This window comes from Ranitomeya imitator, chromosome 6 (assembly GCF_032444005.1).
Source record: "Ranitomeya imitator isolate aRanImi1 chromosome 6, aRanImi1.pri, whole genome shotgun sequence".
Taxonomy (NCBI): domain Eukaryota; kingdom Metazoa; phylum Chordata; class Amphibia; order Anura; family Dendrobatidae; genus Ranitomeya; species Ranitomeya imitator.
The window spans coordinates 359,750,892-359,776,111 of NC_091287.1; positions in this window are offsets into that span (position 1 = coordinate 359,750,892).

Sequence of the window (25,220 nt, forward strand, 5' to 3'; positions counted from 1 at the left end):
ATTTCTCCTGCTACCCTTGGGAAAATACAAAACTCGGGGCTAAAACATATTTTTTGTGGGGAAAAAAAAGATTTTTTATTTTCACGGCTCTGCGTTATAAACTGTAGTGAAACACTTGGGGGTTCAAAGTTCTCACAACACATCTAGATTAGTTCCCTGGGGGGTCTAGTTTCCAATATGGGGTCACTTGTGGGGGGTTTCTACTGTTTAGGTACATTAGGGGTTCTGCAAACGCAATGTGACGTCTGCAGACCATTCCATCTAAGTCTGCATTCCAAATGGCGCTCCTTCCCTTCCGAGCTCTGCCATGCGCTCAAACGTTGGTTTCCCCCAACATACGGGGTATCAGCGTACTCAGGACAAATTGGACAACAACTTTTGGGGTCGAATTTCTCCTCTTACCCTCGGGAAAATACAAAACTGGGGGCTAAAAAATAATTTTGGGGGGAAAGATTTTTTTTTTTAATTTTCACGGCTCTGCGTTACAAACTGTAGTGAAACACTTGGGGGTTCAAAGATATCACAACACATCTAGATGAGTTCCTTAGGGGGTCTAGTTTCCAAAATGGTGTCACTTGTGGGAGGTTTCTACTGTTTAGGTACATTAGGGGCTCTGCAAATGCAATGTGACACCTGCAGACCATTCCATCTAAGTCCTCATTCCAAATGGAGCTCCTTCCCTTCCGAGCCCTCCCATGCGCCCAAACAGTGGTTCCCCCCCACATATGGGGTATCAGCGCACTCAGGACAAATTGGACAACAAATTGTGGGGTCGAATTTCTCCTTTTACCCTCGGGAAAATACAAAACTGGGGGCTAAAAAATAATTTTTGTGGGAAAAAATTTTTTTTTTATTTTTACGGCTCTCCATTATAAACTTCTGTGAAGCCCTTGGTGGGTCAAAGCGCTCAGCACACATCTAGATAAGTTCCTAAGGGGGTCTACTTTCCAAAATGGTGTCACTTGTGGGGGGTTTCTACTGTTTAGGTACATTAGGGGCTCTGCAAACGCAATGTGACACCTGCAGACCATTCCATCTAAGTCTGCATTCAAATGGCACTCCTTCCCTTCTGAGCCCTCCCATGTGCCCAAACAGTGGTTCCCCCCACATATGGTGTATCATCGCACTCAGGACAAATTGGGCAACAAATTTTGGGGTCCAATTTCTCCTGTTACCCTCAGGAAAATACAAAACTGGGGGCTAAAAAAATAATTTTTGTGGGAAAAAAATTTTGTTTTATTTTTACGGCTCTGCATTATAAACTTCTGTGAAGCACTTGGTGGGTCAAAGTGCTCACCACACCTCTAGATAAGTTCCTTAGGGGGTCTACTTTCCAAAATGGTGTCATTTGTGGGGGGTTTCAATGTTTAGGCACATCAGTGGCTCTTCAAACGCAACATGGCGTCCCATCTCAATTCCTGTCAATTTAGCTTTGAAAAGTCAAACGGCGCTCCTTCCCTTCCGAGCTCTCCCATGCGCCCAAACAGTGGTTTACCCCCACATATGGGGTATCCGCGTACTCAGGACAAATTGTACAACAACTTTTGGGGTCCAATTTCTTCTCTTACCCTTGGGAAAATAAAAAATTGGGGGCAAAAAGATAATTTTTGTGAAAAAATATGATTTTTTATTTTTATGGTTCTACATTATAAACTTCTGTGAAGCACTTGGTGGGTCAAAGTGCTCACCACACCTCTAGATAAGTTCCTTAGGGGGTCTACTTTCCAAAATGGTGTCACTTGTGGGGGGTTTCAATGTTTAGGCACATCAGTGGCTCTTCAAACGCAACATGACGTCCCATCTCAATTCCTGTCAATTTTGCATTGAAAAGTCAAACGGCGCTCCTTCCCTTCCGAGCTCTCCCATCCGCCCAAACAGTGGTTTACCCCCACATATGGGCTATCAGCGTACTCAGGACAAATTGTACAACAACTTTTGGGGTCCAATTTCTTCTCTTACCCTTGGGAAAATAAAAAATTGGGGGCGAAAAGATAATTTTTGTGAAAAAATATGATTTTTTATTTTTACGGTTCTACATTATAAACTTCTGTGAAGCACTTGTTGGGTCAAAGTGCTCACCACACCTCTAGATAAGTTCCTTAGGGGGTCTACTTTCCAAAATGGTGTCACTTGTGGGGGGTTTCAATGTTTAGCCACATCAGGGGCTCTCCAAACGAAACATGGCGTCCCATCTCAATTCTAGTCAATTTTGCATTGAAAAGTCAAATGGCGCTCCTTCGCTTCCGAGCTCTGCCATGCGCCCAAACAGTGGTTTACCCCCACATGTGGGGTATTGGCATACTCAGGACAAATTGTACAACAATGTTTGGGGTCCATTTTCTCCTGTTACCCTTGGTAAAATAAAACAAATTGGAGCTGAATTACATTTTTTGTGAAAAAAAGTTAAATGTTCATTTTTATTTAAACATTCAAAAAATTCCTGTGAAGCACCAGAAGGGTTAATAAACTTCTTGAATATGGTTTTGAGCACCTTGAGGGGTGTAGTTTTTAGAATGGTGTCACACTTGGGTATTTTCTATCATATAGACCCCTCAAAATGACTTCAAATGAGATGTGGTCCCTAAAATAAAATGGTGTTGTAGAAATGAGAAATTGCTGGTCAACTTTTAACCCTTATAACTCCCTAACAAAAAAAAATTTTGGTTCCAAAATTGTGCTGATGTAAAGTAGACATGTGGGAAATGTTACTTATTAAGTATTTTGTGTGACATATCTCTGTGATTTAATTGCATAAAAATTCAAAGTTGGAAAATTGCGAAATTTTCATAATTTTCGCCAAATTTCCGTTTTTTTCACAAATAAACGCAGGTACTATCAAATAATTTTTACCATTGTCATGAAGTACAATATGTCACGAGAAAACAATGTCAGAATCACCAGGATCCATTGAAGCGTTCCAGAGTTATAACCTCATAAAGGGACAGTGGTCAGAATTGTAAAAATTGGCCCGGTCATTAACGTGCAAACCACCCTTGGGGGTAAAGGGGTTAATATTTTTGGAAGTTGGAGTGGTTTTTTTTTAGATTTGGCTATATAAGGAGGATATCTGTTTGTGCAGGTAACTATTACTGTGCATAATTACTAGGCAACTTAAAAAAAAAAATATATATATATATATATATATATATATATATATATATATATATATATATTCCCATCTCACTTGTTTATTTTCACCAGGTAAACCAATAAACTGCACAAAATATAGAAATAAACATTTCTGACATGCAAAAACAAAATCCATAAAAATTAGTGGCCAATATAGCCACCTTTCTTTATGATGACACTAACAGCCTTCCATCCATAGATTCTGTCAGTTGCTTGATCTGTTTATGATCAACATTGCGTGCAGCAGCCACCACAGCCTCCCAGACACTGTTCCGAGAGGTGGACTGTTTTCCCTCCCTGTAGATCTCACATTTTATGAGGGACCACAGGTTCTCTATGGGGTTCAGATCAGGTGAACAAGGGGGCCATGTCATTATTTTTTCTTCTTTGAGACCTTTACTGGCCAGCCACGCTGTGGAGTAGTTGGAGGCATGAGATGGAGTATTGCCATGCATGAAAATCATGTTTTTCTAGAATACCGACTTCTTCCTGTACCACTGCTTGAAGAAGTTGTTTTCCAGAAAGTGGCAGTAGGTCTGGGAGTTGAGCTTCACTCCATCCTCAACCCGAAAAGGTCCCACAAGTTCATCTTTGATGATACCAGCCCATACCAGTACCCCACCTCCACCTTGCTGGGGTCTGAGTCGGAGTGAAGCTCTCTGCCCTTTATTGATCCAGCCTCTGACCCATCAAGAGTCACTCTCATGTCATCAGTCCATAAAACCTTTAAAAAGTCAGTCTTAAGATATTTCTTGGCCCAGTCTTGATGTTTTATCTTATGTTTCTTCTTCAAAGGTGGTCGTTTTTCAGCCTTCCTTACCTTGGCCATGTCCCTGAGTATTGCACACCTTGTGCTTTTTGTTACTCCAGTAACGTTGCAGCTCTGAAATATGGCAAAACTGGTCGCAAATGGCATCTTGGCAGCTTCACGCTTGATTTTCCTCAATTCATGGGCAGTTATTTTACATCTTTTTTGCCCAACACGCTTCTTGCGATCCTGTTGGCTATTTGCCATGAAACGCTTGATTGTTCGGTCATCAAACTTCAAAACTTTGGCAATTTCAGGACTGCTGCATCCCTCTGCAAGACATCTCACAATCTCACAATTTTGGACTTTTCAGAGCCCATCAAATCTCTCTTCTGACCCTACTGCAATGCCCTGGACACATAATAATATTATTATTATTCCTACTAGATATTGCAATAGGATCTTGGAGATGAGAATACCGCTTTGAGTGGAAAAGCAAATAAACGGGATTCCACCACCCCAATTCTTTATATGCATATGTAGCTCTTTAAAAAAAGTCAAGCAATTCCTTTACATGGCCAGTCCGTTCCCCTGCTCTGAAGCATCTGTCACTCCAGCTCTATTTTCTGTCCAACACTTCCTCCTCCTTTGCTTGATATCATAGAGCATACAGACTGTCAGTCAAGAAGAAGGGCCATGTAAAGGTAGTCCTGGACTTGTCTTTGAAAGCGCTAAATGAGCATATACAGGGAGGGTTAGGGCATGCAGGACATAGAAACCTGAATAAAATGTTAGCTTGATATATGCAATCCAATCTTTTATTCCAGAGTAATCCAATTTTTTCTTAAATTGTATATGAGCTGTTTAGATCTATGGGCCGGACACTGATCTCCCTGAGAATCTGCCTCTAGAGCTTATTTTAAATTAAAAAGGGTCTTACCAGTAGTGTTGAGCCACCTCCCTAGTGTTCGGGTTCAGTTCGGTTTGTCGAACAGGGACGTGTTCGACGAAATGTTCGTCGAACGTTCGACGAACACCGTTGAACCCCATTGAAACCAATGGCAGGCAAATACAAACACATAAAAACACATGGAAAACACATAGAAAACACCTTGAAAGGTGTCCAAAAGCTGACAAACTGCTCAGAAGACACAATAAACACATGGAAAAGTCACAACTACATATAGTCATGCGAAAAGAAAAGAGGTGGAGGAGTTAAAGGAGGAGGAGACGCAGATATACGCATGTCATTCCCTTCTAAAATCAAGATAGGCTGGAGTAAAGATCTAAACTCACTCTACCAACAACCAGATGTCTTGACAAAGAAAAGAAATATCTTTAGGTAGAATGATGGCGGGTCCATTCAGAACACTTTCCTTAGAAGACGTAGTGGTACCCCGTTGGGAGTTGTGCCAAAAAATGAACCCAATACATTCAGACTAATCCACCATTTGTCATATCCAAGGGGCAGGTCAGTAAACGACAACATCGACGCGGAACCAAGTACAGTACTATGTACTGTACCTCCTTTGATGAGGCAATCAGGCGGGTCAAGAAGTTGGTAAGGGGCACCCTAATGGACAAAACAGATATTGAGGGGGCGTTCCGGTTACTACCTGTGCCTCCGAATAGTGTCCTCCCATTGGGCTGCTTCTGTGAAGGAGCATGCTACATAGATCGCTGATTGCCCATGGGGTGCTACATATCTTGCTCACTATTTGAGGCGTTCAGTTGCTTCCTCGAATGTGTTGTCATGGACGTTTGTAAGGCGGCACATATTATCCATTGCCTCGACGACTTCTTATGCCTGGGCCCAAAAGATTCGCCACAGTGTGAAAACACGCGGTAAGCCACCTGTGAGAAGGAGAGAGCTAGAGGGAGAGTGGACACCCCAGAGCCGAGGGGTTAGATTGAAAAAGAAAGAAGGCGGTGTAGCTTGCTTCATGGGTGGGGTACGTTGCAGAGTAGCACTAAATTCTACTAGGCCCAAAAGGATTTCCTGGGCCAGATGCCGTTAAAAAATAGTACTTAAGTAAACAGGTGGTGTAGCTTGCTTCATGGGTGGGGTACTGTGCTGAGTAGCACAAAATGCTATTAGGTACAAAACGATTTCCTGGGCTAGATGCAGTCAAAAATTAGTAATTAGATCAACAGGCGGTGTAGCTTGCTTCATGGGTGGGGTACCCTGCTGAGTAGCACTAAATTCTACTAGGCCCAAAAGGATTTCCTGGGCTAGATGCCGTTACAAAATAATAGTTAGGTAAACAGGCGATGTAGCTTGCTTCATGGGTGAAGTACGCTGCTGAGTAGCACCAAATTCTACTAGGCCCAAAAGGATTTCCTGGGCTAGATGCTGTTACAAAATAGTAGTTAGGTAAACAGGCGGTGTAGCTTGCTTCATGGGTGGGGTACGCTGCTGAGTAGCACCAAATTCTACTAGGCCCAAAAGGATTTCCTGGGCCAGATACCGTTAAAAATAGGTAAACAGGCGGTGGGTGGCTGGGCTACTCTGCTGACTAGCATACACTGAAGCTTTGGAGCAGACCTCTGAATCCCAGGTCATAGTATGAGTAAACAACTCTGCAGACGACCCCACCCACCTGGAATTGACGATGGCAACGTCATGTAACACTCAGCAAGGGGACTAAATAAAAGAGTCTCCATTTTTTCCAAAAATTCGGCCACAGACACAACTTAAGTGGCATCAATTTCGCCAGAGTTTTTTAAAACGGTTGGTGAGGCGATTTTCAAAAATCATCAAGCTTTTAGGCTATGTTCACACGTTCCTGATTTCCCTCCTTTTTTTCAGGACTAAAAACCGCAGCTCTAGGCAGAAAACGCAGGTCCTTTTTTTGATGCGTTTTTGGTGCGTTTTTTGATGCGTTTTTTGATGCGTTTTTTAGTGCGTTTTTTAATGCAGTTTTCTATGCAGAGTCCGTGTGTTTTCTAGGAAGTTTTTAGGGTTAAAATGGCTGAAAATACCCTAACCCTACCCCTACCCCTAACCCTACCCCTAACCCTACCCCTACCCCTACCCCTAACCCTAACCCTACCCCTATTCTAACCTTAGTGGGGAAAAAAAAAAAATTCTTTATTTTTTTATTGTCCCTACCTATGGGGGTGACAAAGGGGAGGGGGGTCATTTACTATTTTTTTTATTTTGATCACTGAGATAGATTATATCTCAGTGATCAAAATGCACTTTGGAACGAATCTGCCGGCCGGCAGATTCGGCGGGCGCACTGCGCATGCGCCCGCCATTTTGGAAGATGGCGGCGCCCAGGGAGAAGACGGACGGACGGACACCGGGAGGCCGGGTAAGTATAAGGGGGGGAGATGAGGGCACGAGGGGGGGTGTCGGAGCACGGGGGGGGTGGCATCGGAGCATGGGGGGGTGGGATTGGGGCACGGGGGGGGGCAGCCACACTGCAGCGGTTCTGCACCACAAACCGCAGAAAACCCGCAGATATTTTTTTCGTCTGCGGGTTTTACTGCGGGATTGACCTCACAATGGAGGTCTATGGGTGCAGAACCGCTGCAGTTCCGCAAAAAGAAGTGACATGGTACTTCTTTTTTACCGCAGCTATTCAGCGCGGCTTTTTTCGGGATTTTCCGCAATGTGGGCACAGCAGTTCCTGTTTTCCATAGGGTACATTGTAATGTACCCTGCATGGAAAACAGCTGCGGACCCGCAGCGGGAAAATCGCGGCGATTTCGCATTAAAAAAAGGATGGTGTGAACATGGCCTTAGTCTCCCCAAGATGACACAAGGGTAGAAAAGTCCTTGCGGATCCAGGATTTGTTCATCTTGATGAACGTTAGTCTGTCTACATTGTCACTGGACAGCCGCGTGTGCTTATCTGTCAGCACACCACCAGCAGCGCTGAACATACGTTCAGAGAGAACGCTGGCTGCGGGTCACGACAAGATCTCCAAGCGTGAGTGGCGAGCTCAGGCCATTTTTCAAGATTGGAAGCCCAAAATGAGCAAGGGTCCAGTTCCACAGTCATGGCATCAATGTTAACTTGGAGATACTCTTGTACCATCCTCTCTGGGCATTGGCTTTGTGTCAGACTTCTTGTCTCCTGTGGCCTTGCAAAGGATGGTCTAAAAAAAATCTTGAAACGATTGGAAAAAATTGCTGTTACCACCAGATAAGATGTTACTGTTACGGTTTGAGTGATGAGTCGATAGTCCCACGGTTGGCAAGTTAGAACTCAGAGATTCACTACGTGCACCACTGGTGTTTTGTGGAAAAGCAGATGTTAGATTCTGTAACAGTCTCTGCTGATACTCCTGCATGCGTAAATCCCTTTCTATGGCAGGAATTATTTCGCCAAATTTGCTTTTGTATCGGGAATCTAAGAGTGTGGCAACCCAGTAGTCGGCATTACTCTGGATTCTGACAATCCGAGGGTCATGTTGCAGGTAGTGCAGCAAGAAGGCACTCATGTGTCTTGCGCATCCAGGAGGACCAAGTCCTTGTTGTCTTGGTGGTGGCGAGGTGAGAATCATGCTTCCTTCGTCTGCCCTCTCCCCCCAACCTCGCACAACAGAAATTTGATCAAGGTCTCCCTCATCTGATGAGTCTTCCATGCCCAGCGCCAGTTCGTCCTACACTTCTTCCTCGCCTCCTGCACCTTCCTCAATAGTTTGGCTGCTACCATGCGCCCTCGGTAATCCCTCTCCCCCAGCCTCCAATGCCAGCCACCTTGGTGCTGCCAACCTTCTTGACCTTGGAGATATGATCCCTTCTGCATACGACTCCTCCTGTTCCTCCTCCTCTTGTTCCACCACCTGACTCTGAACACTGTGTAAGGTGTGCTCCAGAATGTAAATCACCGGAATGTTCATGCTGATAATGGCATCATCAGCACTAAACATCTTCGTTGCTATTTCAAAACTGTGCAGAAAGGTGCAAAGGTCCCTGATCTGAGACCACTCCTGCAGCGTGATTTTCTCCACCTCTTGACCTCGATGGCCCAGGCTATACGTCATAACGTATTGCACCAGGGCTCGTCGCTGCTGCCACAGTCGCTGCAACATGTGCAGAGTTGAATTCCACTGCGTGGGCACATCGCATTTCAGCCAGTGAACTGGCAGGCCCAATGACTTCTGTAGAGATGCAAGTCGTCGAGCTGCTGGATGCGAACGGCGGAAGTGAGCACACAGCGACTGTGCCCTCTGCAGAAGCCCATCTAGTCCGAGATAGTGGGATAAAAATTGCTGGACAACCAAGTTCAAAACGTGAGCCATACAAGGCACGTGTGTGACATTGCCCCAGTGAAGGGCCGCACCCAGGTTTGCAGCATTGTCGCACATAGCCTTCCCTGGCTGCAGGTTGAGTGGAGACAACCATTGATGGAACTCGGTCTCCAGAGCTGACCACAACTCCTCAGCTGTGTGACTCACATTTCCCAGACTTTTCAATGTAAACACTGCCTGATGCCGTTGAGCCCTGGTAACAGCATAGTGAGGAGGTGTGCAGGATTCCTTCTGTGCAGTTGCAACGCAGGTGGCATTACCAGACAGGTGCAGGGTGCAGGTGGAGGACGGAGAGGAGATTGAGGAGGCAGAAGCAGTGGAGGAACTTCTAGATACAGAGGATCGATGAGCAACTCGTGGGGATGGCAAGACTTGCACAGCAGCCCCTTCTCCTGATGTCGCCGTACTTACCCAGTGCCCAGTCACCGACATGTAACTCCCCTGTCCATGTCTACTCATCCAAGTGTCTGTGGTGAAATGCACCCTGCCACACAGAGTTTCTCAAGGAAGCGGTGATGTTGTGTGCGACATGCAGGTGTAGCGCAGGCACAGCTTTCTTTGAGAAGTAGTGGCGACTGGGCATCTGGTACTGGGGCACTGTGACGGACATAAGGTCTCGAAAATCCTCTGTGTCCACCATGCGGAAAGGCAGCATTTCTGTAGCCAACAGCTTGCAGATGGAAAAATTCAACCTTTTAGCTTTGTCATGGCTAGGAGGAAATGGTCTTTTACTTGTCCACATCTGAGGGACTGGGGGCTGGCTGCTGTGCTTAGACGGAGTTGAGTAGGGTGTCCCCGGCAAACTGCTGGTCTCTGAGGAAGGTGCAGGCGGAGATGTTATGTTGCCTTGATCAAAATGTGGTGTCGATGTCTGAGAGCGCTCAACACCAGCAAGTGTTTCCACTTGCAAATGTCCTGACGACCTGCCGATCACATTGGCTGTTGCGGGTAAAGAGGTGGAAGGTCTGTGTCCAAAACCATGTGCAACTGCTGTGCCCACAGTCACAGAGGATGAAGAGGACGCGGATGCACTTGATGGGGCAGACGGTGGTTGATCCGGCCCAGTAGGCCGCATTGTAGCACAGTGAGCTTCCCACTGCAACTTATGCCTCATATCCATGTGACGGTTCATGCATGAAGTACTCAAGCTTGTGATTTTTTGGCATCTACTAAGATTTTGTTGACAAATCTTACAGACAACATGAGTTGGGTCATCCTTTGCAATTTAAAAAAATGCCCAGGATATGCAAGGCTTAGAGCCCGTGCGACCTGAAGAGCCACCACGACTTCTGGTCTGAGGCACAGTTGGGGTTGAGGATGCAGTTGTTGACATGCTTCCAGTACTCCGTCTCTGTCCAGGAAGGCGCACCATTACCTCATTGTCAGACTCGTCACTAGCATCCTCCTCTACCTCCTCTGCTGACCTCATGGACTGGCGGACTGGGGGTTGACAGTAAGTGGGGTCTACAACCTCGTCATCATCATCCTGTGTGTTCTCACACCCGTCGTCCTCAGAGCCAACCTCTTCCTGCCCTGACCGAAAAGTAAAGTTTTCGTTCCAATCAGGTATCTCAGTCTCATCATCATCTTCCTCATTGTCTCCACCAACAGGATTTACAGTATGGGAACGAGGGTCTACAGTATGCTCAGAACCTTCTTCATATGGGCCTGGATCCGACTCACAAAGATTCTGGGCATCAGTGCAGATCATTTCCTCGTTTGGATTCACAGAAGCTCTGGAGCAGACCTCTGATTTCCAGGCTACAGTATGCGTAAACAGCTCTACAGACTCAATCATGTGTGTTACCCCATGCGCAGACGGGCAGCTGGAGACTTGGGAGCTGTGATGAAGCAAGTGCAATTGGGGTGACAACTCTGAAGACTGGAGTAGTTGTGATGTTGAAGTTGACATGAAGGAGAGCCCACTTGAACGAGCACTTGATATCCATTCAAGCACCTGCTGTTTTTGTGCCTCATCTGGAATTTTTGGCGATGCTTGTAGCGTTGGTCGTAAGAAAGGGATCATATCAGATTGTCCATGAAAATAAGTAGACATCTTACTTTGGCTGGAAGATGGTCTTTCTTCTGCAGATGTTACTGTTGCTTTACCACCTACCCCAGGGACACAACCTTTTAGTGCTTAACTTATTGGCAACTCTGTATCTGTAGTTGTTGGCACAACAACCGATGGATGAAAACCGAGCAGAACTGAGTGGCCAAACTGTGGTACTAGACCCGAAACTATCAACTGGATTAGATGCAGTGAAAATTGAGATACACAGGCGGTGTAGTTAGTTTCACAGGCGGGCTACTCTGCTGACGTGCAGACATTGCTCCTAGGCCCAAAACTAATAACTGGATTAGATGCAGTAAAAATAGAGATACACAGGCGGTGTAGTTAATTTCACAGGCGGGCTACTCTGCAGACGTGCAGACACTGCTCCTAGGCCCTAAACTATTAACTAGATTAGATGCAGTGAAAATTGAGATACACAGGCGGTATAGTTTGTTTCACAGGCGGGCTACTCTGCTGACGTGCAGACATTTCTCCTAGGCCCAAAACTAATGACTGGATTAGGTGCAGTGAAAATTGAGATACACAGGCGGTATAGTTAATTTCACAGGCGGGCTACTCTGCTGACGTGCAGACACTGTTCCTAGGCCCTAAACTATTAACTGGATTAGATGCAGTGAAAATAGAGATACACAGGCGGTGTAGTTAGTTTTACAGGCGGGCTACTCTGCTGACGTGCAGACACTGCTCCTAGGCCCTAAACTATTAACTGGATTAGATGCAGTGAATATTGAGATACACAGGCGGTGTAGTTAGTTTCAGAGGCGGGCTATATCTGCTGACGTGCAGACATTGCTCCTAGGCCCAAAACTAATAACTAGATTAGATGCAGTGAAAATAGAGATACACAGGCGGTGTAGTTAATTTCACAGGCGGGCTACTCTGCTGACGTGCAGATACTGCTCCTAGGCCCTAAACTATTAACTGGATTAGATGCAGTGAAAATTGAGATACACAGGCGGTATAGTTTGTTTCACAGGCGGGCTACTCTGCTGACGTGCAGACATTGCTCCTAGGCCCAAAACTAATAACTGGATTAGATGCAGTGAAAATTGAGATACACAGGCAGTATAGTTAGTTTCACAGGCAGGCTACTCTGCTGACGTGCAGACACTGCTCCTAGGCCCAAAACTAATAACTGGATTAGATGCAATGAAAATAGAGATACACAGGCGGTATAGTTAGTTTCACAGGCAGGCTACTCTGCTGACGTGCAGACATTGCTCCTAGGCCCAAAATTAATAACTGGATTAGATGCAATGAAAATTGAGATACACAGGCGGTGTAGTTAGTTTCACAGGCCGGCTACTCAGATGACTATCAGACAATGCTACTAGCCTAAAAGGATTGGCTGAGGTTGATTACACCAAATACTGTGACAAACACTTGAACAGCACTGGCACAGACCTGCCTGGCAAAGAGTGCTATGAACTGCTGTAACCTACCCTGAAAAGGGCTGATATTACAACTAGTCCCGACTCCTCCCGAATCCCTAAACCTATCTCTCTGACTATTTGCTCCAAAAAAACACTATTAGTCTGTATAGCGCCCACAGCAGCAGCGGTGCCGTCTAACACTAAGCTGCAGCAGTGAGGAAATGGTGGCGATGGGGCAAATGGCTGGTTCTTATAGGGCAAGGACATGTGACATACACAGCCAATGACACATGCCCTTGCTTGTGTGCATCACATGCACATTGTTGTGTGTGTGTGAACTGCTGATAGGCTGAGAGACTGCACCGCCCCACTGTAAATGTGGAAAAGAAAACAAAAATGGAGATCAGCGTTATTTCAGCGCAGATCTATACCCCGCCCACTATACACTGAAACAGTCTATTAACAATGATAAACAGTTTTAATGTGCAAATCAAGCTAGGCTTTTGGTGAATGAACAGTTATCGAACAGAAACTCGAACAGCCGAATTTTAAGCAAATTGTTCGGGTTCGTCGAATGACTCGAACACTGCCCAAAACATCTCGAATTTGAAATTGGCGAACAGTTCGGCTCGAACACCGCTCATCTCTACTTACCAGTGTGAGATGTATAAAGACTGACAGTCTACATGTCTCACTCACACTGATAATGCCCCATTTCATCTAATATAAGCTGTAGAGGCAGATTTCAAGGGAAATCTGTGTCAAACTCCAAATCTTAGCAGCATATTTACATATTAATCAAAATGTGGATTTCTCTGGAATGAGACATCAGATTGCAGCTATCAAGATAATAATTTATTCAACAACAAACAACGGATTTCTTTACCAAAGGTAACAATGTAATCTGCATTACAGAGTCATTACTGCCATGTTTGTAATTTACATTAAAAAATCGTGCTGACATGTTATCTTTAACTATTTCATGCTGTGGGTGAGGTTCCTTGTCTAAAGATACCGTCACACTAGACGATATCGCTAGCGATCCGTGACGTTGCAGCGTCCTCGCTAGCGATATCGTCCAGTGTGACAGGCAGCAGCGATCAGGATCCTGCTGTGATATCTGTTGTGAATTCTGTGGCAGAGCTCCCTCCTGTGGTCACAAGTGGTACTTCGGCTGATTCTCTCTATGAGCTTCTGTTGGTGGAGGAAAGTGGTACTGCGGCTTCTGAGTTTCCTTCCTCAGGTGATGTGGTGAAGTCGTTAGGTGCTGCTCTATTTAACTCCACCTAGTGCTTTGATCCTGGCTTCCAGTCAATGTTCTAGTATTGGACTTGCTTCCTCCTGGATCGTTCCTGTGGCCTGCTGCTCTGCATAGCTAAGTTCCGCTTTTGTTATTTTTGTTTGCTGTTTTTTCTGTCCAGCTTGCTTATTTGGTTTTTTCTTGCTTGCTGGAAGCTCTGGGACGCAGAGGGTGTACCTCCGTACCGTTAGTCGGTACGGAGGGTCTTTTTGCCCCCTTTGCGTGGTTGTTTGTAGGGTTTTGTGTTGACCGCAAAGTTACCTTTCCTATCCTCGCTCTGTTCAGAAAGTCGGGCCTCACTTTGCTAAATCTATTTCATCTCTACGTTTGTCTTTTCATCTTACTCACAGTCATTATATGTGGGGGGCTGCCTTTTCCTTTGGGGTATTTCTCTGAGGCAAGGTAGGCTTATTTTCTATCTTCAGGCTAGCTAGTTTCTCAGGCTGTGCCGAGTTGCATAGGGAGCGTTAGGCGCAATCCACGGCTGCCTTTAGTGTGGTTGGAGAGTTTTAGGGATTGCGGTCAGCAGAGTTCCCACGTCTTAGAGCTCGTTCTATGTTTTTGGGTTATTGTCAGGTCACTGTATGTGCTCTGACTTCAATGTCCATTGTGGTACTGAATTACCTAATCATAACAGTACTGGAAGCCATAAGTACTAATGATTCTCAATAGAGGGAAAAAAGAAGTTCTGAGACTATTTTTTTTCTCTACACTGTGTTTTGCCTTTTTTTTCCCCTAGACATTTGGGTGGTTCAGGACACAGGTGTAGCGATGGACATTAAAGGTCTGTCTTCATGTGTGGATCAGCTCACGGCAAGAGTACAAAATATTCAAGACTTTGTGGTTCAGAATTCTATGTTGGAACCAAGAATTCCTATTCCTGATTTGTTTTTTGGAGATAGAACTAAATTTCTGAGTTTCAAAAACAATTGTAAACTATTTCTGGCTTTGAAACCTCGCTCCTCTGGTGACCCAGTTCAACAAGTTAGGATCATAATTTCTTTTTTACGTGGCGACCCTCAGGACTGGGCATTTTCTCTTGCACCAGGAGATCCTGCATTGTGTAATATTGATGCGTTTTTCCTAGCGCTCGGATTGCTGTACGATGAACCTAATTCAGTGGATCAGGCAGAGAAAAATTTGCTGGCTCTGTGTCAGGGTCAGGATGAGATAGAGGTATATTGTCAGAAATTTAGAAAGTGGTCCGTACTCACTCAATGGAATGAAGGTGCGCTCGCAGCTATTTTCAGAAAGGGTCTCTCTGAAGCCCTTAAGGATGTCATGGTGGGATTTCCTATGCCTGCTGGTCTGAATGAGTCTATGTCTTTGGCCATTCAGATCGGTCGACGCTTGCGTGAGCGTAAATCTGTGCACCATTTGGCGGTATTATCTGAGCATAAACCTGAGCCTATGCAGTGTGATAGGACTTTGACCAGAGTTGAACGGCAAGAACACAGACGTCAGAATGGGCTGTGTTTCTACTGTGGTGATTCCACTCATGCTATCTCTGATTGTCCTAAGCGCACTAAGCGGTTCGCTAGGTCTGCCACCATTGGTACGGTACAGTTGTTTTTTTCTTGCTTGCTGGAAGCTCTGGGACGCAGAGGGTGTACCTCCGTACCGTTAGTCGGTACGGAGGGTCTTTTTGCCCCCTTTGCGTGGTTGTTTGTAGGGTTTTGTGTTGACCACAAAGTTACCTTTCCTATCCTGCCTTTTCCTTTGGGGTATTTCTCTGAGGCAAGGTAGGCTTATTTTCTATCTTCAGGCTAGCTAGTTTCTCAGTATGTGCCGAGTTGCATAGGGAGCGTTAGGCGCAATCCACGGCTGCCTTTAGTGTGGTTGGAGAGGATCATAACAGATATCGCTGGTCGGGGAAGAAAGTCCAGAACTTTGTTTCGTCGCTGGATCTCCCGCTGACATCGCTGAATCGGCGTGTGTGACGCCGATTCAGCGATGTCTTCGCTGGTAACCAAGGTAAACATCGGGTTACTAAGCGCAGGGCCACGCTTAGTAACCTGATGTTTACCCTGGTTACCATCGTTAAAGTAAAAAAAACAACCACTACATACTTACCTACCGCTGTCTGTCCCCGGCGCCGTGCTTCTCTGCTCTGGCTGTGAGCACAGCGGCCGGAAAGCAGAGCGGTGACGTCACCGCTGTGCTTTCCGGCTGCCCGGCGCTCACAGCCAGAGCAGAGAAGCACAGCGCCGGGGACAGACAGCGGTAGGTAAGTATGTATTGGTTGTTTTTTTTACTTTAACGATGGTAACCAGGGTAAACATCGGGTTACTAAGCGCGGCCCTGCGCTTAGTAACCCGATGTTTACCCTTGTTACCGGGGACCTCGGGATCGTTGGTCGCTGGAGAGCTGTCTGTGTGACAGCTCTCCAGCGACCAAACAGCGACGCTGCAGCGATCCGGATCGTTGTCGGTATCGCTGCAGCGTCGCTTAGTGTGACGGTACCTTAAGACCTATAAGTGCCATGAAAGTAATGGCTCCTTATACAGGCTGATTCAGTTGGAAATGACTGCATCAAAGTGTAAACTGACGGACGGAAGGAAGGGAGCGACAGAAGCAGATGTATGTTCTCACCCTTGAATTCTGTTGGATGTAAAGGGATTCTGTCAGTAAGATCAACTTTCCTAAGTCGTCTATATGGGCACGTAGGCCATTGCTAACGTTAAAAATCCACTGTAATATCCCCCCGGGCACTTTAACCCCTTCATGACCAGGGGATTTTTCGTTTTTCCGTGTTCGTTTTTCGCTCCCCTCCTTCCCAGAGCCATAACTTTTTTATTTTTCTGTCAATTTGGCCATGTGAGGGCTTATTTTTTGCGGGACGAGTTGTACTTTTGAACGACATCATTGGTTTTAGCATGTCGTGTACTAGAAAACGGGAAAAAAATTCCAAGTGCGGTGAAATTGCAAAAAAAAGTGCAATCCCACATTGGTTTATTGTTTGGCTTTTTTGCTAGGTTCACTAAATGCTAAAAATGACCTGCCATTATGATTCTCCAGGTCATTACGAGTTCATAGACACCAAACATGACTAAGTTATTTTTTATCTAAGTGGTGAAAAAAAATTCCAAACTTTGCTAAAAAAAAAAAAAAAAAAAAAATTGCGCCATTTTCCGATACTCGTAGCGTCTCCATTTTTCGTGATCTGGGGTCGGTTGAGGGCTTATTTTTTGCGTGCCGAGATGACGTTTTTAATGATAGCATTTCGGTGCAGATATGTTCTTTTGATCGCCCGTTATTGCATTTTAATGCAATGTCGCGGCGACCAAAAAAACGTAATTCTGGCGTTTCGAGTTTTTTTCCCGCTACGCTGTTTAGCGATCAGGTTAATACTTTTTTTTATTTGATAGATCGGGCAATTCTGAGCGCGGCGATACCAAATCTGCGTAGATTTGATATTTTTTTATTGATTTATTTTGATTGGGGCGAAAGGGGGGTGATTTAAACTTTTATGTTTTTTTTATTTTTTTCACATTTTTTTAAACTTTTTTTTTTAACTTTTGCCATGCTTCAATAGCCTCCATGGGAGGCTAGAAGCAGGCACAGCACGATCGGCTCTGCTACATAGCAGCGATCTGCTGATCGCTGCTATGTAGCAGAATTGCACGTGTGCTGTGAGCGCCAACCACAGGGTGGCGCTCACAGCGACGGGCAATCAGTAACCATAGAGGTCTCAAGGACCTCTATGGCTACAATGGAGACGCATCGCCGACCCCCGGACATGTGACGGGGGTCGGCGATGACGTCATTTCCGGCCGCCCGGCCGGAAGCGGTAGTTAAATGCCGCTGTCTGCGTTTGACAGCGGCATTTAACTAGTTAATAGGTGCGGGCAGATCGCGATTCTGCCCGCGCCTATTACGGGCACATGTCAGCTGTTCAAAACAGCTGACATGTCCCGGCTTTGGTGCGGGCTCACCGCGGAGCCCTGCATCAAAGCAGGGGAGCCGGCATCGGACGGTATAGTACGTCCGATGCCGGTAAGGGGTTAAAGTATGAAATATGGTAATTTCTTTAAACTAGTGAATTGCTCAAAATGCTGTTCCCTAATATAGCCTTTTTAAGTGTGTCTGGAAGAATTTTCAATCTCTTTGATATGAAACATGATGAAAATTGGAAATAAGCTGATTGATTATTAAGATTTCCCCTGATACATGTTTATTTTACTTGTAAAACACGGTCCATTTAACAGCCATATTACATTAAGGCACGCTGAGTTATGTAAATTTGCAGCTTGAGCGAAGCTGTCTAGAATGTCTTACACGGAAAATGTTACTGCCGAAACTCCAACCTTTAATACTGAGAAGCGGAATATAACATATGTTTCTGTCTACCGAACAATTGCTGCCATCCAAATATTTCTAGCTGTTGAATCCAAACAAAATATATAACAGCAAGGTGGCTGCATTAATGATACAAGCAAACAGATGAAGTTGTCAGGAAGTGTGAAATTTGTCATTTTGCTGAGCTGCACATGAAAGGGCTGACATGTATACAATTAGATAAAGATGTTCTTTTGTGTTTTTTTGTTTTCTGGTATTAACCCCTCTGTGACCTTAGACGTACTATCCCGTCGAGGTGCCCTGGGCTTATCTGACCCTGGACGGGATAGTACGTCATAGCCGATCGGCCGCGCTCACGGGAGGAGCGCGGCCGATCGCGGCCGGGTGTCAGCTGCTTATCGCAGCTGACATCCGGCACTATGTGCCAGGAGCGGTCACGGACCGCCCCCGGCACATTAACCCCTGGCACACCGCGATCAAATATGATCGCGATGTGCCGGCGGTGCAGGGAAGCACCGCGCAGGGAGAGGGCTCCCTGCGGGCTTCCCTGAGCCCCCCGCAGCAACGCGATGTGATCGCGTTGCTGCGAGGGTCTCCTCACCTCCCTCCCTGCTCAAGCCCCGGATCCAAGATGGCCGCGGATCCGGGTCCTGCAGGGAGGGAGGTGGCTTCACAGAGCCTGCTTAGAGCAGGCACTGTGAAGGCTGCAGCGCTGCATGTCAGATCAGTGATCTGACAGAGTGCTGTGCAAACTGTCAGATCACTGATCTGTGATGTCCCCCCCTGGGACAAAGTAAAAAAGTTAAAAAAAATTTTTCCAAATGTGTAAAAAAAATAAAAAAAAATATTCCAAAATAATGAAAAAAAAAAAAAATATTATTCCCATAAATACATTTCTTCATCTAAATAAAAAAAAAAAAACCAATAAAAGTACACATATTTAGTATCGCCGCGTCCGTAACGACCCGACCTATAAAACTGTCCCACTAGTTAACCCCTTCAGTAAACACCGTAAGAAAAAAAAAAAAAAAAACGAGGCAAAAAACAACGCTTTATTATCATACCGCCGAACAAAAAGTGGAATAACACGCGATCAAAAGGACAGATATAAATAACCATGGTACCGCTGAAAGCGTCATATTGTCCCGCAAAAAAAGAGCCGCCATACAGCATCATCAGCAAAAAAATAAAAAAGTTATAGTCCTGAGAATAAAGCGATGCAAAAATAATTATTTTTTCTGTAAAATAGTTTTTATCGTATAAAAGCACCAAACCATAAAAAAATGATATAAATGAGGTATCGCTGTAATCGTACTGACCCGAAGAATAAAACTGATTTATCAATTTTACCAAACGCGGAACGGTATAAACGCCTCCCCCAATAGAAATTCATGAATAGCTGGCTTTTGGTCATTCTTCCTCACAAAAATCGGAATAAAAAGCGATAAAAAAATGTCACGTGCCCAAAAATGTTTTCAATAAAAACGTCAACTCGTCCCGCAAAAAACAAGACCTCACATGACTCTGTGGACCAAAATATGGAAAAATTATAGCTCTCAAAATGTGGTATTGCAAAAAATATTTTTTGCAATAAAAAGGGTCTTTCAGTGTGTGACGGCTGCCAATCATAAAAATCCGCTAAAAAACTCGCTATAAAAGTAAATCAAACCCCCCTTCATCACCCCCTTAGTTAGGGAAAAATAAAAAAAAATGTATTTATTTCCATTTTCCCATTAGGGCTAGGGTTAGGGCTAGGGTTAGGGCTAGGGCTAGGGTTAGGGCTAGGGTTAGGGCTAGGGTTAGGGCTAGGGCTAGGGTTAGGGCTAGGGTTAGGGCTAGGGTTAGGGTTAGGGTTAGGGTTAGGGTTAGGGTTAGGGCTAGGGTTAGGGCTAGGGTTAGGGTTAGGGTTGGGGCTACAGTTAGGGTTGGGGCTAAAGTTAGGGTTAGGGTTTAGATTACATTTACAGTTGGGAATAGGGTTGGGATTAGGGTTAGGGGTGTGTCAGGGTTAGAGGTGTGGTTAGGGTTACCGTTGGAATTAGGGTTAGGGGTGTGTTTAGATTAGGGTTTCAGTTATAATTGGGGGGTTTCCACTGTTTCGGCACATCAGGGGCTCTCCAAACACGACATGGCGTCCGATCTCAATTCCAGCCAATTCTGCGTTGAAAAAGTAAAACAGTGCTCCTTCCCTTCCGAGCTCTCCTGTGTGCCCAAACAGGGGTTTACCCCAACATATGGGGTATCAGCGTACTCAGGACAAATTGGACAACAACTTTTGTGGACCAATTTCTCCTGTTACCCTTGGGAAAATACAAAACTGGGGGCTAAAAAATAATTTTTGTGGGAAAACAAAAAGATTTTTTATTTTCATGGCTCTGCGTTATAAACTGTAGTGAAACACTTGGGGGTTCAAAGTTCTCACAACACATCTAGATAAGTTCATTGAGGGGTCTAGTTTCCAATATGGGGTCACTTGTGGGGGGTTTCTACTGTTTAGGTACATTAGGGGCTCTGCAAACGCAATGTGACGCCTGCAGACCAATCCATCTAAGTCTGCATTCCAAATGATGCTCCTTCCCTTCCGAGCCCTCCCATGCGCCCAAACGGTGGTTCCCCCCCACATATCGGGTATCAGCGTACTCAGGACAAATTGGACAACAACATTTAGGGTCCAATTTCTCCTGCTAACCTTGGAAAAATACAAAACTGGGGGCTAAAATATAATTTTTGTGGAAAAAAAAATATTTTTTATTTGCATGGCTCTGCGTTATAAACTGTAGTGAAATACTTGGGGGTTCAAAGCTCTCACAACACATCAAGATGAGTTCCTTAGGGGGTCTACTTTCCAAAATGGTGTCACTTGTGGGGGGTTTCTACTGTTTAGGTACATTAGGGGCTCTGCAAACGCAATGTGACGCCTGCAGACCATTCCATCTAAGTCGGCATTCCAAATGGCGCTCCTTCCCTTCCGAACCCTCCCATGCGCCCAAACGGTGGTTCCCCCCCACATATGGGGTATCAGCGTACTCAGGACAAATTGGACAACAACTTTTGGGGTCCAATTTCTCCTGTTACCCTAGGGAAAATACAAAACTGGGGGCTAAAAAATAATTTTTGTGGGAAAAAAATTTTGTTTTATTTTTATGGCTCTGCATTATAAACTTCTGTGAAGCCCTTGGTGGGTCAAAGTGCTCACCACACATCCAGATAAGTTCCTTAGGGGGTCTACTTTCCAAAATGGTGTCACTTGTGGGGGGTTTCAATGTTTAGGCACATCAGTGGCTCTCCAAACGCAACATGGCGTCCCATCTCAATTCCTGTCAATTTTGCATTGAAAAGTCAAACGGCGCTCCTTCCCTTCCGAGCTCTCCCATGCGCCCAAACAGTGGTTTACTGCCACATATGGGGTATCAGCGTACTCGGGACAAATTGGACAACAACTTTTGAGGTCCAATTTCTTCTCTTACCCTTGGAAAAATAAAAAATTGGGGGCAAAAATATAATTTTTGTGAAAAAATGATTTTTTATTTTTACGGTTCTGCATTATAAACTTCTGTGAAGCACTTGGTGGGTCAAAGTGCTCACCACACATCCAGATAAGTTCCTTAGGGGGTCTACTTTCCAAAATAGTGTCACTTGTGGGGGTTTCAATGTTTAGGCACATCAGTGGCTCTCCAAACGCAACATGGCGTCCCATCTCAATTCCTGTCAATTTTGCATTGAAAAGTCAAATAGCGCTCCTTCCCTTCCGAGCTCTCCCATGCGCCCAAACAGTGGTTTACTGCCACATATGGGGTATCAGCGTACTCAGGACAAATTGGACAACAACTTTTTGGGTCCAATTTCTCCTGTTACCCTTGGTAAAATAAAACAAATTGGAGCTGAAGTAAATTTTTTGTGTAAAAAAGTTAAATGTTCATTTTTATTTAAATATTCCAAAAATTCCTATTAAACACCTGAAGGGTTAATAAACTTCTTGAATGTGGTTTTGAGCACCTTGAGGGGTGCAGTTTTTAGAATGGTGTCACACTTGGGCATTTTCTATCAAATAGACCCCTCAAAATGACTTCAAATGAGACGTGGTCCCTAAAAAAAATGGTGTTGTAAAAGTGAGAAATTGCTGGTCAACTTTTAACCCTTATAACTCCCTAACAAAAAAAAAAATTGGTTCCAAAATTATGCTGATGTAAAGGAGACATGTGGGAAATGTTACTTATTAAGTATTTTGTGTGACATATCTCTGTGATTTAATTGCATAAAAATTCAAAGTTTGAAAATTGCGAAATTTTCAAAATTTTCGCCAAATTTCCGTTTTTTTCACAAATAAACGCAGGTACTATCAAAGAAATTTTACCACTATCATGAAGTACAATATGTCACGAGAAAACAATGTCAGAATCACCAGGATCCGTTGAAGCGTTTCGGAGTTATAACCTCATAAAGGGACAGTGGTCAGAATTGTAAAAATTGGCCTGGTCATTAACGTGCAAACCACCCTTGGGGGTAAAGGGGTTAAGCAGGTGGATGTGAGTGCAACAAATTAGAGTTGAGGGCGTATTTTAAGTCAGGGTCGACATAATTTTTGTATGGTCTGAAGATTTAAAAAAAAAAAAAGGAGAGATACCTGAAGTATTAATTCTACTATGCAACATAGGCCATATATGCAGCAAATTTTCTATGTGGATAATTTGCTACATGTAACAGTTCCAGCATTGTACATAAGAATTTTGAAATGTTATGTAATAGCATTCATAAGCTAAGAAGAAATGTAGATATGACATCAGCAACCTGACAATTCATGCAATGCTGAGAGTGAAATCTCTGTTAAAACACTTGTAAGGTGCGTGAGGGAGGTAGTCATGGGTGAGCTGCTTCTTCTGCTCACTCTGGCACCCTACAGACAAAATGTGTCCCACTCTCAGTGCGCTGCTGTATGGGATGCATCACACTTGTGGCTCATGGACCTCCACTGGCTCCAGGCTTTCATCTTCAAGAACCTTCACAGTACACAATCCAGGGGATACTGGGGATATTGATTTTGTTAAAACAGTCAAACTTTTGCTTGGCAGCTTTCAGTCATTACACTCAGGCATATAGGATAAGGTCCAATGGGTTACAGTCTTTCCCACAGTTACTGGACTTAACTTCAGCCCCAGTTCTTGGTGTGGGTAGAGCATCCCTCTTACTAACTCCTTTAGCACTAGGAATTCATCTCCACCACAAGCAGTGCACCTGGATTCCATCACCTCCTGCCTTTGAGAGCTTGAGTCCATGTTTCCCTGCAGCTCCGCAAACTTAATATACCCAAAGGCCCTGATGTCTATCTCGAGGTTCCCAGGCTGTCAGAAATTCACACAGAAGGGTTCTTTGGCAATCCAATGCCCTGAGTTACAGGCTCATGCTGTCACTAGCAGCCTATTCCATGTGACCGATGCTGTCACTTAATCAACACCTTTTCTCTAACTAGCTTAACACATTCTGAACTTGACAATCCCAGCTCCCCCTTCCTAATCTGGGCCAACTGCTACAGTTATAGTAGGCTAAACTGCAGCCCCAGAGAGTTTTACTCTCAGATAACATACATCAATATAAAATACATTTAACTACATGTAACCATTTGGGGTGTCAAGGAGTAGAACATCACCTTCAACATTCCTACATTCCCCCACACTTTAATTATGTTTGTCCTCAACCATACTTGACCATAAAAGATAAGTTACTACATATTGTAGATCATAAAACATTGTAAAAACATTTGGCTAAAAGCTTGTCCTGACTAGAGATGAGCGAACTTGTTCAGAAAACGTTTGCCGATCTCAAATGTCGAACAAACGTAGCTTATTTGGTTTCGTGTTTGGATTCCCGAGTATTTTCCCTCAAAGTGAGCAAAATTCGGCCACAGTTCAGAAAATGATCGCCTTTCCACTAATGCTTCTGTTAGGACTTTGGCTAGGATAGTGGCGCTGCATGATGACAGTGGTGACATGTTTGATGAGGGAAGGGGGTGAGCAGAGGTATGAAAAGGTGAGTAGCGGCAGACTGTAGTTTATTTTTTAACGTAATTTGTGGAGAAGCCAGCAGCCAATCAGGACCATCTATAATGTTCAGACATAAGGACTTCTGTCATTGGCTGCCAAAGTCACATGTAAAAAGTGGACATGTTGTTTTGGTGCCATTGTGTCGGTGTAACAGCGCAGAGATGCTGCTTCTGCTGCTTAAAGTAGTCAGCTAGTTAGATAGGCAGTTTATTGTCAGCTAGTTCAACTAGATAGGATCCTGTGTGAAATCGACCTTCCAGCATCTATCTTGTTTGTGCTAATAGTGTGGTGCACCTTTTTCTCTTAAGCCATTCAGTGATGGACTTGCTGGTGGGTTTTGAATCATTGTCCTGCTGCATAACTCAAGTGCGATTCAGCTTGATGTCATGAACAGATGGATGGACATTCTCCTTCTTTTTTGGTAGACAGCAGAATTCATGGTTCCATTTAGCTCAGCAATCTTCCAAAACAGCCTCAGACCATCACAATAGGACAACCATACTTTACTCTAGATATGATGTTCCTTCACTGAAATGGTGCATAATGTCTACTCCAGATGTAATGGGACATACACCTTCCAAAAAATTCAACTTTGTCTCTCCAGTCCATAGAGTATTCTCCCAAAAGTCTTGAGGGTCATCAAGATGTTTTCTGGCAAAACTGAGACTAGGCTTTATGTTCTTATTGCTCAGCAGTTGTAGCCATCTTGGACCTCTGCCATGCAGGCCATTTTTGCCAGTCTCTTTTTTATGTGGAGTCATGAACACTGAGGCAATTGAGGCAAGTGAAGTCTGCTGTTCTTTGGATGTTGTTGTGGGGTCTTTTGTGACCTCTTGGATGAGTCGGCGCTGCATAATTTTGGTTGGCCGGCCACTCCTGGAAAGGTTCACCACTGTTCCATGTTTTCACCATTTGTGAGTAATGGCTCTCACTGTGATTCACTGGAGTCACAAAGTTTGAGAAATGGCTTTATAACCTTTTCTAGACTGAT